Source organism: Dryas octopetala, chromosome 3 (assembly GCF_963921425.1).
Source record: "Dryas octopetala chromosome 3, drDryOcto1.1, whole genome shotgun sequence".
NCBI classification, from domain to species: Eukaryota; Viridiplantae; Streptophyta; class Magnoliopsida; order Rosales; family Rosaceae; genus Dryas; species Dryas octopetala.
The window spans coordinates 16,543,926-16,556,919 of record NC_141368.1 but is presented as its reverse complement, the minus strand read 5'-3'; positions in this window follow the sequence as shown (position 1 = coordinate 16,556,919).

Genomic DNA, 12,994 nt, shown 5'->3' with positions numbered 1-12,994 from the left:
TCTCTCTCTCTCTCTCTCTCTCTCAAAATTAATCCACGTCACTTTGATGGGCAGAAGATTGTCTTTTTCTTTTTCAGAAAAACAAAAAAAGTACTATTGGTAGAAGATGGTCTTTGGTGAGACAGAGAGTTGCAATTAAATAGAAAAGTTGCGAAAGCTTTAAAAAGTATGTTTATTTGAATATTTTAGACCACAAGTGACGCCTAGAAAGAATACACAATTAGTGGCTTCATGCTTTTTCTTCCCTTATTCGCTTTTCTATTTTCTTTTTTTTTTCCGATTGTAATGATCTCTAGATCGATGATGTACTTCTAAGATCATATGTTGAAATATGTTCTTTGTAATTAAAGAACCTTTAAGCTATTGGGATGAGAGCAATAAAAGAGAACTTCAATGATAGGATCGAATTGGTAATTACTAATAAAGTAATAGGGTGAATTACACTTAATTTGCACCCCTAATTAAGTAATGGTCATTTTTTACTTTGGTACTTGATGTTTAAAACGTTTCAATGTGTAACATAAAGTTTATGAAAATTGCTATGTGCCTCTTCTGTTAATTTTTTTGTTAATTTTGATTGCATATAGCATGTGTGAGATTCATTTACATTGATGTGTACAATAAATTTACGCCACGTGCCTTTTTCTAATTTTTTATTTATTTATTTGGTTTATTTTATTTGTCCACGTGGCCTAAATTTATTGTACACATTAGTGTAAATGAATCTCACACATGCTATATGCAGTCAAAATTAATAGAAAAGTTAACGGAATTGGCACATTGCAATTTTCATAAACTTTAAGTTTCAGATTGAAACGTTTTGAACATCGAGTACCAAAGTGAAAAACGACCTATACTTGAGGGGTGCAAAGTATAATTCACCCAAAGTAATAATAATGTTTGACTGAAGACCACACAACGTGCATGGAGCAAATTATTACTACAAATGTTGTGAGAAAGAAAAAAAGTTGTTATTGTATAGGAGTGCTCTAAAGTTAACTGGTTAGCAAGTTAATACGAAATTAACTACTTTTTTGGACCTACCACTCTTCAAATATTATCATTGTAAAAAATCAACCAAATCATAAAGTATTTAGTTATCTAACTATTATCAAATAAATAGACGATAAAAACATAGAAATAGTTGTTATTATAATCAAATAAGATTATATCGAATGGTGGGTTCAAAAAGGGTGACAAGTTTTGTATTAATTTGTTAACCATATAGCTTTAGAGCATTTTTACTATTGTATATCAGTTATCAAGATTCACAACATGGGCCAACTTCACTTCAACAATGTGTTGAAGAAACTAAGATTATTAACTATGTCATTTTTTATCTTTTTATTCAATGTATAAATTAATTTTAAATTAATTTGGAATAAAAAGACATAAAAGAACATAATTTTGTGATATGAAATGGACTCTCCATCTCGGGATGGAGCCAATTAACCATTGTTCTTAAGATTATACAGGCCAAATGGTTCTTAACATTAACCATTGTTCCATTGATTGAAGTACGGCGCACGTGTTACACATAACAAGATGAAGGAAAAGAAAAAACAATATTAGTATACGTACACATCTTTGTCTACAAAACAAAATCCTAGCTAGCTTCCAATCTTGAAAATTGCTTATAGAAATTAACCTAGCTACTTATTTCCCCTATTAAGTTAATTATCATTTTCTTTACCTCCCCACAAATCCTTAATTTGAAAAAAAAAAAAAAAAAAAAAAAAAAAGTGAGAGAGAAATCAATATCAGAAAATTCATTAGTGAATGATCTGTTCAATTGATTCCCCGTTAAAATTCTTATATTTTGAAGATAATCTGCCTATCCACAGATTCCAATATACCAATATTGTCTGAATGATCATCATCTCCATTATCACCTTCCATGGCAATATTCAAATCCAGTGACCCACATGGGCCTCTCTCCTCCAAGTCATGAACAGCATCTTTCTCTTTATTGATCACTACTTCATCAGATCTTTGGCTTCTTGTAGGAGAAGCACTGAAGCTTTCACAACTGAAAATGACAATGGCATCCTTAAGAGGAGCACTAGTTTCACCATCTGCAAGCGTTACTCTTCCGCTTTCAATTGCTTGCTTGATACCCTTTTGGGAACAGTTATCAACTTGTTCCAGATCTTCCATGAAGAACACTCGGTGAGGATTTTCGTTCACTGCTTCGCCAAAACGGTGGACATAGCTGCAACCCAACTCGTTTCTCGCCCTTTTGTTTCTGGAACATTCTTCAGTTGAAGAAGAATTATTATTAAAGCTGCTCAGACCAATCGAGACAAAGTTGCTAATCTGAGAGCCAAAAACAAGTTTAGCTACCACCCTTGCAATCTTCTCTTTGGCTTCGGAATCAGATCCTAGAAAGAAGAGCCAACGTTCTTCTTTGTCCTTCTCATGATCATGCAATTTCAAGTTTCCTTTTCTCTTGCTCGTTCCAGACCGGCACTGAAGGATGGCTGTGGCGATTTCGGGAATGATCTCTTTCTGCCATGGAACCTTCTTTTCCATTTCTTCACATAGAAGTTTGAAGTTTTCGGCGTTGAAGTCTTTGAAGGCGCCATCGTCTGTCTTCCATCACCTCGCTTGAAGAAGCCGAATTAGGACTGGAGTTGGGATTCGATAAAAGGTCTGGTTTAGGCTCATTTCTGTCTGCAGGCTTGAACATGCTTACATTTTCAGCACAGTCATCATCATTAATCTCTTCAAAGCCCCAGAATTGGTATTCTTTTGGTGACTGCTTGGGTTCAAACGAAGGAGATTTTGAACAGGAATTGAATAAGAGTTTCTCTGGATTGTGGGGGTGTTTCTGAGTTGAAGAAAAATGCCAAGGCTTTGCATGCAATCCATATTTCCTTGCGGGACTAAGTATGGGTGGTATTTGAGCACACCCCTTATAGTACGTATGGGTGGTATTAGTATAAAAAAGCCTAATGTCTAAGGCCATGGCCATTTATGCTTTTAGCTTTCTTTGTAAATACATGTACGTACGTGCATGGCGGAAAATTTTCAAGTAAGTATGTCCTTACTTTAAAAAAGTATAAACATCATTTTCAGACCTACAATTCAATGATTAGAACTGTTCATATTTTAGAACCATCATTCAAAGATCAACTTTGCAAAAAATCAGCCAAATCAGAAACTATTTAGTTAATTTATTACAACTAACATCATTTTAATTTTATCCGACACTGTATTTGTTTACACAGTATAGATGACCGAACAATTACCGATTTGGCTGACTTTTTACCGGGATGACCCTTGAGGAGGGAAATAAAACATGAACGATTCCGATTATGGTGCATAAAACACAAACAATCGTTTATACTCGTATACGCGATTTCATTATGGTGCATTTGGATGAAGTAATTTGAATTTACTAAGGAATTCACATATGATGAAATTTAAAATGATGTGATTTAATCTAGAATATGTAAATTCTCTTATTTGGCAAACATATAACATAATGAAATTCAAATACAGAATTTATAGTAGTTTTTGTTTTGGCTTATTTACTATTTCACTCCCTAAAAGTAACTTTTAGTCTAACTTCCCCCCCTAAGATTTATTTTGTATCACATTACCCCTTGAAACTAATTCATGTGTTCCACTTTGCCCACTTCTAACTATTGATATTGATGGACTTGACGAAACTAGGTTAAGTGAGACAGATGATATAACATCATTGGTTAATGTGAGACAAAACAAACATTAGGAGGTGATGTGAGAATTCGAAATACTTTTAGGGGGGTGGGTTGGGTTTGACTGCTTATTTTTGTAATTTTTTATTGAATTGTGAATTTTAATTTTATTTTTTGCAATTTTGTTGATGGTGGAGAGTGGTTGGGTGTGAGTATTTTTTTCTTTTATTTTTTTTTTTGGTAATTTTATTTTAATTTTTAAAAATATCAAAGTTTTAAGGCTTATTATTTGGTTTGCCCTCTGAAAGTATTTCGAATTCTCACATCATCCCCTGATGTATGTTTGGTCTCACGTTACCCCATGATGTTATATCAGATGTCTTACTTAACCCAATTCCGTCAAGTCCGTCAATATCAACAGTTAGAAGTGGGCAAAGTGGAACACATAAATTAGTTTCAGGGGGTAATGTGATATAAAATAAACCTTAGAGGGTGAAGTTAGATTAAAAATTACTATTTCAGGGAGTGAAATAGTAAGTAAGGCCTTTTTTTTTTTTTTTGTCATCAATTATAAATGAGTGATGATATATGATGATGGCAACAATAAGGATGATGCTTATGGTGAGTTGATGATATTGGTACCTACGGGCGGTGAGAGAAATGGTGGTGGCGGTGGCGGTGGCAGTGGCAGTGGTGGTGGCTGCGGTGATGGTGGCGGTGGTGGTGGTGCTGACAGTGGTGGTGGTGGCGGTGTCGGTGTAGTAGTGGTATTGTGATTAATTGGTAAGGTGATGGGTGGACATGAATTATTCTTCTTTGATAAAATTTGAAATTTGTAAATAACATCAATTTAAGTGGAATTTAAAGTTGGAATTTATAACGCTCAAATCCCAAGTTTTTTTTCCGTATGGAATTTACAAAATTCTATGTTTATGGACCCAAACAAGGAATTAGAATATGTAATTTATTAAATACTGAGTTTTTTCTAAATTTCAAATTTTTTTTCTTTATCCAAACTCACCATAATATAGACATAATTTTCCTACTGATATTTCTAAGTATTAGTTTTTATAAACTGCTGCGGTTGAAAATGTCCTTTTCTTTATGCCCACGTTTAGTCGATGATGCCTTCTTGCTTTTGTCTACTCCCTAAATCTATCTCTCCATAACCATCACGCGTGTTGGGCATACTCTTTGGGTATGGAGTGAGAATGATCGAGTTTGGAATATTTTTTTTTTCAGACCAAAAGAGAAAAAAGTGAAAGCTGTTTGGGACTGCTCCCCTCTTTTCTTTTCTTTAATTTTAGTAACGTTCACATTTTAATTGCTAGTTAAAACAAACAAACAGAAATTAAATATATCTATAAATCAGAAGTTTGGCTACTCTGCCTGACTGCCTGCACATAGTGGACTTTACAAGCTCGATCTGCAGCTTTTTGAAGATTTCCCCAATTCAGTTGATCTGTGAGTTGTTGTTATATACAAGCTTGGTTTCATAGTTATTACTATTTCTTGTTTTCACATGATGTGCTCGATATAAAATGAGTTTGTAAAAATTGACAGATCAAGCTGGGATGGCAGCTGCTGTAGTCGTCCCTAGTGCAATTGTTCTTGAAGTTCTTAACGAAAATAACTATGATCAATGGAGTGTTCGGGTTAAAACCTACTTGATGGCGGAAGATCTCTGGGACGTTGTCGAAGCCACCACTGAACCTCCTAAAGCCAAAGATGAGGAAGCTGAATTTAAGCTATGGAAGAAGAAAAATGCAAAGGCTCTGCATGCAATCCAGATCTCTTGCGGGACTGAGGTGTTTTCTTTTATCGCTACCATTAGCACGGCCAAAATGGCCTGGGATACTTTGGAAAACAAGTTCAAGGAAACACCTTTATTACCACAAAACAGAGGTAAATATATATGCTCTCTTTGACAAAATAAGGAATACGCCAAAAAAAAAATAGGTGATCGAACCTTATTAATTATATCGAATACCTTAAGTGAATTATTTTATCATGACAACCGTTAAAGTGGACTAATCAATTATTTACTTAAAAAATACAAAAATTTGAGGAATGATAGATTCAAATATACACTACAAGAAAAAGATATTTGGGCGACGAAACTTTGGGAGACGAACTCAAATTTGTCGCCCAAAGATGTTTTGAGCGACGAATCATAAAATTAGTCGCCTAAACTAATAAAGGTTTGGGCGACGAATATTTTCATCGCCCAAAGTGACTTTGGGCGACGAATATATAGATCGTCGCTTAAACAAGCTTTGGGAGACGAATATGGTATTCGTCGCCTAAAGGTACGCACCAAAATGATCTTGGACCATACTTTGGGTGAGGAATCCATATATTCCTCGCCCAAAGCTTGTTTAGGCGACGATCTATATATTCGTCGCCCAAAGTAGCTTTGAGCGACGAAATTATTCCTCGCCTAAACTGTACTTTGGGCGAGGAATCTATAGATGCGTCGCCCAAAGCAATTTTGGGCGAGGAATCCATAGATTCCTCGCCCAAAGCTAGTTTACGCGACGATCTATATATTCGTCGCTCAAAGTAGCTTTGAGCGACGAAATTATTCCTTGCCCAAAGTCCAGTTCATTTTTTATGTGCATTTATATTTAGGTATAAGAATACGATGCGATCGTGTTTTCAACGATCTGAACCGTTCATTTTTTACTTCCATACTCAAAGATCATCCCTGCAAAAATTTAACTCAATTGAAGATGTAGAAGTTAGGTAACGGTGGTCGAATTGATGAACGATCGTGAGTTTTCTAATGATAATTCAATGGCTAGCTGAATTCCGATTTAGCTGATTTTTTGCAGAGATGATCTTTGAGTATGAACATAGAAAATGAATGGCTCCGATTGTTGAAATCACGTTATGGTCTTTACAATTATTGAAACAATAAGGTTTCAACGAAAGAATTAATAGAATTATGTTCTTCGAGTGTTGAAACCGTTCATTTATATGTAGATGGGCATATATTGATTGTGTTTCCAACGATCCGAACCGTTCATTTTTTATTTCCCTACTCAAAGATCATCCCTGCAAAAATTTAGCTTAATCGGAGATGTAGAAGTTAGGTAACCGTGAAATTATTTTATATTTGTATGTATTTAAAATTATATATATAATTTAGTAATTAAGTTAAAATTTAGAATCCTATTGTATCTTGTTAAGTATACAATCTTATTATAATAATTTATTATATATATATTTAAATACTAAATATAAATTATAAATTTGTAAAATATGATATTCATTAGGGCTATACTTTGGGCGACGAAATTATTCCTCGCCTAAAGTGACCTTGGGCGAGGAATCTATACATTCCTCGCCTAAAGTTACTTTGGGAGAGGAATTCATATATTCCTCGCCCAAAGTCTAGTTCATTTTTTATGTGCATTTATATTTAGGTATAATAATACGATGAGATCATATTTTTAACGATCTGAACCGTGCATTTTTTAGTTTCCTACTCAATGATCATCCTTATAAAAATTTAGCTCAATTGAAGTTGTAGAAGTTAGGTAACGGTGCTCAAATTAATGAACGATCGTGGGTTTAATAATGATAATTCAACAACTAGCTAAATTCCGATTTGACTGATTTTTTGCAGGGATGATCTTTGAGTATGAACATAGAAAATGAACGGCTCTGATCGTTGAAATCACATTGTAGTATTCACAATTATTGAAACGACAAGGTTTCAACGAAAGAATTAATAGAATTATACTCATCAAGTGTTGAAACCGTTCATTTATATGTAGATGAGCATATTTTGATCGTGTTTATAACGATCGTAACCGTTCATTTTTTAGTTCCCTACTTAAATATCATCCCTGCAAAAATTTAACTCAATTGAAGATGTAGAAATTAGGTAACGGTGGTCAAATTAAAGAACGATCCTGAGTTTATAATGATAATTCAACGACTAGCTGAATTCCGATTTGGCTGATTTTTTGCAGGGATGATCTTTGAGTATGAAGATAGAAAATGAACGGCTCTGATCGTTGAAATCACATTTTGGTCTTCACAATTATTGAAACGACAAAGTTTCAACGAAAGAATTAATAGAATTATACTCATCAAGTGTTGAAACTGTTCATTTATATGTAGATGGGCATATCTTGATCGTGTTTACAACGATCGTAACCGTTCATTTTTTAGTTCCCTACTCAAAGATCATCTATGCAAAAATTTAGCTCAATTGAAGATGTAGAAATTAGGTAACGGTGATCAAATAAAAGAACGATCGTGAGTTTTATAATGATAATTCAACGACTAGCTGAATTCCGATTTAGCTGATTTTTTGTAGAAATGATCTTTGAGTATGAACATAGAAAATGAACGGCTCTGATCGTTTTTCACAATTATTGAAATGACAAGGTTTCAATGAAAGAATTAATAAAATCGTGATTATATAACATCGTTAAGTTATTTTATATTTGTATATATTTAAAATTATAAATATAATTTAGTAATTAAGTTAAAATTTAGAATCTTATCATATATTATTAAGTATACAATATTATTATAATGATTTATTATATATATATTTTGGTAATATTAAATATAAATTATAAATTTGCAAAAAATGAAATAAGGGCTATAAAAAATAAATTGGACTTTGGGTGACGAATTTATAAATTCGTCACCCAAAAATACTTTAGGCGACAAACTTATTCCTCGCCTAAAGTCACTTTAGGCGACGAATGTGTAAATTCCTCGCCTAAAGTCCCTTTGGGCGACGAATATGTATATTCCTCGCCCAAAGTCTAATTTCTTTTTTACGTGCGAATTTTACTCAAAAAATTGGCGGGGCATTTCGCGCAAAAAATTTAACAGACTTAGGCGACGAATATGAGTTCGTCGCCCAAATGGACTTTAAGCGACGAATAAATTATATTCGTCGCCTAAAGTCCATTTGGGCGACGAACTCATATTCGTCGCCTAAAGAGTTTCCATTATACCCCAGATCTGCTTTTCTTCTTCTTCTTCTTTTTTTCTCTTCTTCCTTCTCTCCCCTGCCATCTCTTCTTCCTCTCCCCTGGTTCAACCCATCTCCCTCCCCGACCACCCATCTCCCTCCCTGACCGCCACCCTCCCCACCGAAACCCACCCCACCCGCTCCCCGAAACCCAACCCAGACCCAACCACCCGCTCCCTCCCTGACTGCAGATCCCCGCCCAGCCCCAGCCCTACCCACCCATCTCCCTCCCCGACCACCCATCTTCCTCCCTGACCGCCGCCCTCCCCACCGAAACCCACCCCACCCACCGAAACCCAACCCCACCCGCTCCCCGAAACCCACCCCACCCACCGAAACCCAACCCCAACCCCACCCGCTCCCCGAAACCCATCCGCTGCTTCAACCCAGACTCAACCACCCACTCCCTCCGTCCCCGCCGATCCCCGCCCAGCCCCAGCCCCAGCCCCGCCGTCCTCGCCGATCCCCGCCCCAGGCGCACCGATTGTGGGTTTTTTTTTTTTTTGGGTGTTTTTGTTTTTTTGGGTGTTTTTTGTTTTTTTGTTTTATGTGTTATGTGGGTTTTTTTTTTTGGGTGTTTTTTTGTTTTCTGTGTTTTCTGCTCATTAGCTTTGGCTTTTTTTCTTTTTCAGGGGATCAAGTGCAGGTGGCCAGGGGAATCGTAATACCCAGAAAATTTTTTCAGGTCAGACTTATGACTCAATCGCTGCTTTAATGTTATTTGGCTAGTGTTTTTAATTTTTTGTTCTTAAATTTGTTTATTAGTGTTGAATAAATTAGTTTAATCCTGATCATTGTTCTTAGGGAAATTAGTTTGCTGATATTTTCTTATGCTAGATAACAAATTAGTTTTCATATAAAAGTAGTTTGTTTTATATGTTTTTTAATTATAAAATTTATTAGGTAGTTTGTATGTAGATTAGTTAGTTTGTTAGTTTTTAAATATAAAAACTAGTTTAATTACAAAATGTAGATTAATTAGTTTGAGAAATATAATTTAGTTATAAGGTGGAAGACGATGGAGTCAGCTCCCAATGATGTAGTTCAGCCATCCTCGAGTACTGGGAGCCCCTCTATGCCACGGAGGGCTCGTCGATCTCACCGCTCTAGTCAGGTCACCGCTTCCGCTTCCGCTTCCGCTTCTACTTCTGCTTCATCTACTGCGACGTCATCCACTGCGACGAGGGGACCATGTAGTGGGTTGAAGTCCTCTCGGATCGTGCGCAGTACTGGGGCGCGGATTCCAGTCATGTGTGTGCAAAACGGCCGACGACCGTTAGATCCTAACATTGACAGTTTGTTCTCGCACGATGTGGGGGCTATTATCCGTGCCGAGTGCGCCATGGTTGCAACCACTTGGAAAAAATTACCGGCAGAGATTCAACACAAAATGATCCGCTCAATCTCAGTGAGTATATAGCTCAATAATTAATTCAAAACGATAAATTTGATCATTCATAACAATCTAATATTTTTTCAGGTTAACTTTGACATTCAGATGGATGATCCGCTCACCGTCACGTACATGACAGATTTACTCATCAAGTCCTACAGGCAGTGGAAGCATGAACTACACGTGTATTTCAAGGGATTTTCGTCGGCAGTTGAGGCATTGGCGAACCCCCCTATGGAGTTGGTAGAGCGGTCTGACCAGTGGCATTTTTTGTGCGATCATTTCATGAGTCCGTCGTTTTTGGTACGTTTTATCATTTTTTGTGCGATCTTTAAAAAATCGATTATTGTTTTGTTATTTTATTATTGTATGCATACACTAACACATTTATAATTTGCTTAATATTTAACAGAAGAAGTCGGTCGCCAATGCCAGAAACCGGAAAGAGAAGCCGTTTAACCATCATAGTGGTCCGACGCCCATCTCATATCGAGTGGAGTCGCGACGTCGGGTACGTCATTATTTAATTTAATACATATATATTCTTTAATATTGGTTGGGTCTTTGACAAAATTATTTTCTTTTTCAGCGTGGGTCGCAATTCCCGGAGATAGACACTTTCGGAGATATCTATGTTCATCCCGGTTGTGATGCGGTCAAGGCAAAACATGTTAGTTTTTTATATTTTAATTTTTTTCACAATTTTTTATATTTATTTTTCTAATTGGTTACTTGTATATATAACATTTTGAAGGATGAGATGGTGGCCAACTTGAGAATATATTTAGAGAGCTTGGCCGAGCAGTACCTTCCGGGTACTCCGTTGGAGTCGATTCCAGTACCCGATCCCGATGTCGGACTTCGTATTATGATAGACTCATTGGGTGTTAGGCCCGGTAAGGAAATACGCGGAATGGGATATGGGCGGATTCGTGATGTTCGATCCTCGTCTTCGTCTTCATCTTCTTCTCAGCCATCTGCAGTCGTCGCAGGGTTGTCCGCTCAAGTGAAGAAGTTGCAGGAGGATTTACGAGCTGAGAGAGCGGAGAAGTAGGCGTTGTATGCTGCATTGACTAAGGCAATACCTGGGTTTGTCCCGCCACCATCTTTTCATCAACCTCCGTCAGATATGAATGATGATGATGCTACTGGTTTAGAATAGATTGATCATTAGGGTTATTACTACTTTGTATGGATATTTTGATATATAAATTTATTAATTTTGTTTTATATAGTTTTTTAATAAAGATTTTTTTTTAAATATTAAATTCAATATAATCTAAATAAATAAAAAATGTTTAGGCGACGAACATCTTCGTCACCTAAACATGATTTGGGCGACGAATATCACTATTCCTCGCCTAAAATAATGTTTAAGCGACGAAATATTTCGTCGCTTAAACATGTTTTGGGCGAGGAATAGTGATATTCGTCGCCCAAATCATGTTTAGGCGACGAAGATGTTCGTCGCCCAAAGTATGATCTAGCGAGGAAATTAATTATTCCTCCCCCGAAGCATGTTTAGGCGACGGATATATTCGTCGCTCAAACCTTCTTTGGGCGACGAAATGTCTTATTCGTCGCTCAAAATAGGACTTGGGCGACGAATAATATGATTGAGGAGACGAAAAAAATCCGTTACCCAAGATGTCTTTGGGCGACGAAAGTTACTGGTTCGTCGCCCAAACTCTTGGGCGTCGTGACTTGGGCGGCTAAACTGTCGACGAACTGAGTTCGTCGCCCAAACTCTTGGGCGACGAAATCTGACTTTGGGAGAGGAACTAGGTTCGTCGCCCAAACCTTTATTTTTTGTAGTGATACACCACTACAATTATATAAATAGACAACAGTCAATAGACAACGGTTAGTATTTTATCCGTTATCTTAATTTAATACACAACGGGTATTAAATTACCGTTATATAATGGTATCATATCCAATGCTATTTGGTTGGATAGATTTTTCTAAATTATTAAAAACAATAGTTTTAGGAAAATCCGTTGTGTAGGGCAAGTTACACAAAAATTAAAAATTTGCGGGTCTTTGTATTGTCAAAGCGCACGCCCGCTTTAATGAAACCCTTTTGGCGCCTTAAGTCTTTTTGGGTCAAACCCTCTTGACTTCACCCACCCATCAGACAGAACACTTAGCCCCCATTCGAGAAGCATGCACTGGGACTGAAGAAGCACTCAGCGCCATTGAACACTTCATCTGCATCCTCAATCTTCACTGCAGCCCAATTCGTACACTCATCGCTCAATCTTCACTCATCACTGGGACTGAAGAAGCACTCGTCGCTCAATCTTCACTCATCGCTCAAGTTTCACTCATCGCTCAATCTTCAATACTTCTGCCATCTTTCTCCTCCTAGCTCCTTCCTTGTCGCCCATTTGTGTGCCCTAATTTCAACACTAATCGACCAAAGAAGCACTCCCGTTCATCATCTTCGCCTATCACTCAGGTAAATTTGGGTTAGGGTATGAAATTTGTTAAATAAAAATAGATTTCAATATGGGTATGAAAAATCAGATTTCGAACGGGTCTTTTCCTCTCTAAATAAAAGCCCCAAATTTGGGTTAGGGTGTGCACTTCTGTTTTGTGGTTAGAAAAGCACCAAATTTCGGGGTTTTTTTCCTGCTTGGTTTTGTGCTTTGTTTAGATCTTGATAACTTGTATAATTAATTTCCTATATATGACAACATTAGTTGAAGAGGTGAATTGCTTAATGAGCTTGGGGATTGTGAATATAGGCTGCGCACTGATTGGATTGGAAAGGTGAGTTCATCAGGCTGGTTTTCATTTTATTTTTCTTGTTTGGTTTTTTTTTGTTTTCCCTGTTTTGTTGGTTCTGGCATGTAGTTAGGTATAGTTTAGGATTACTCACTACTTTGTTTGAGCTTGGTACTTGCATGTTGAATAACTACTTTGTTTGGTACA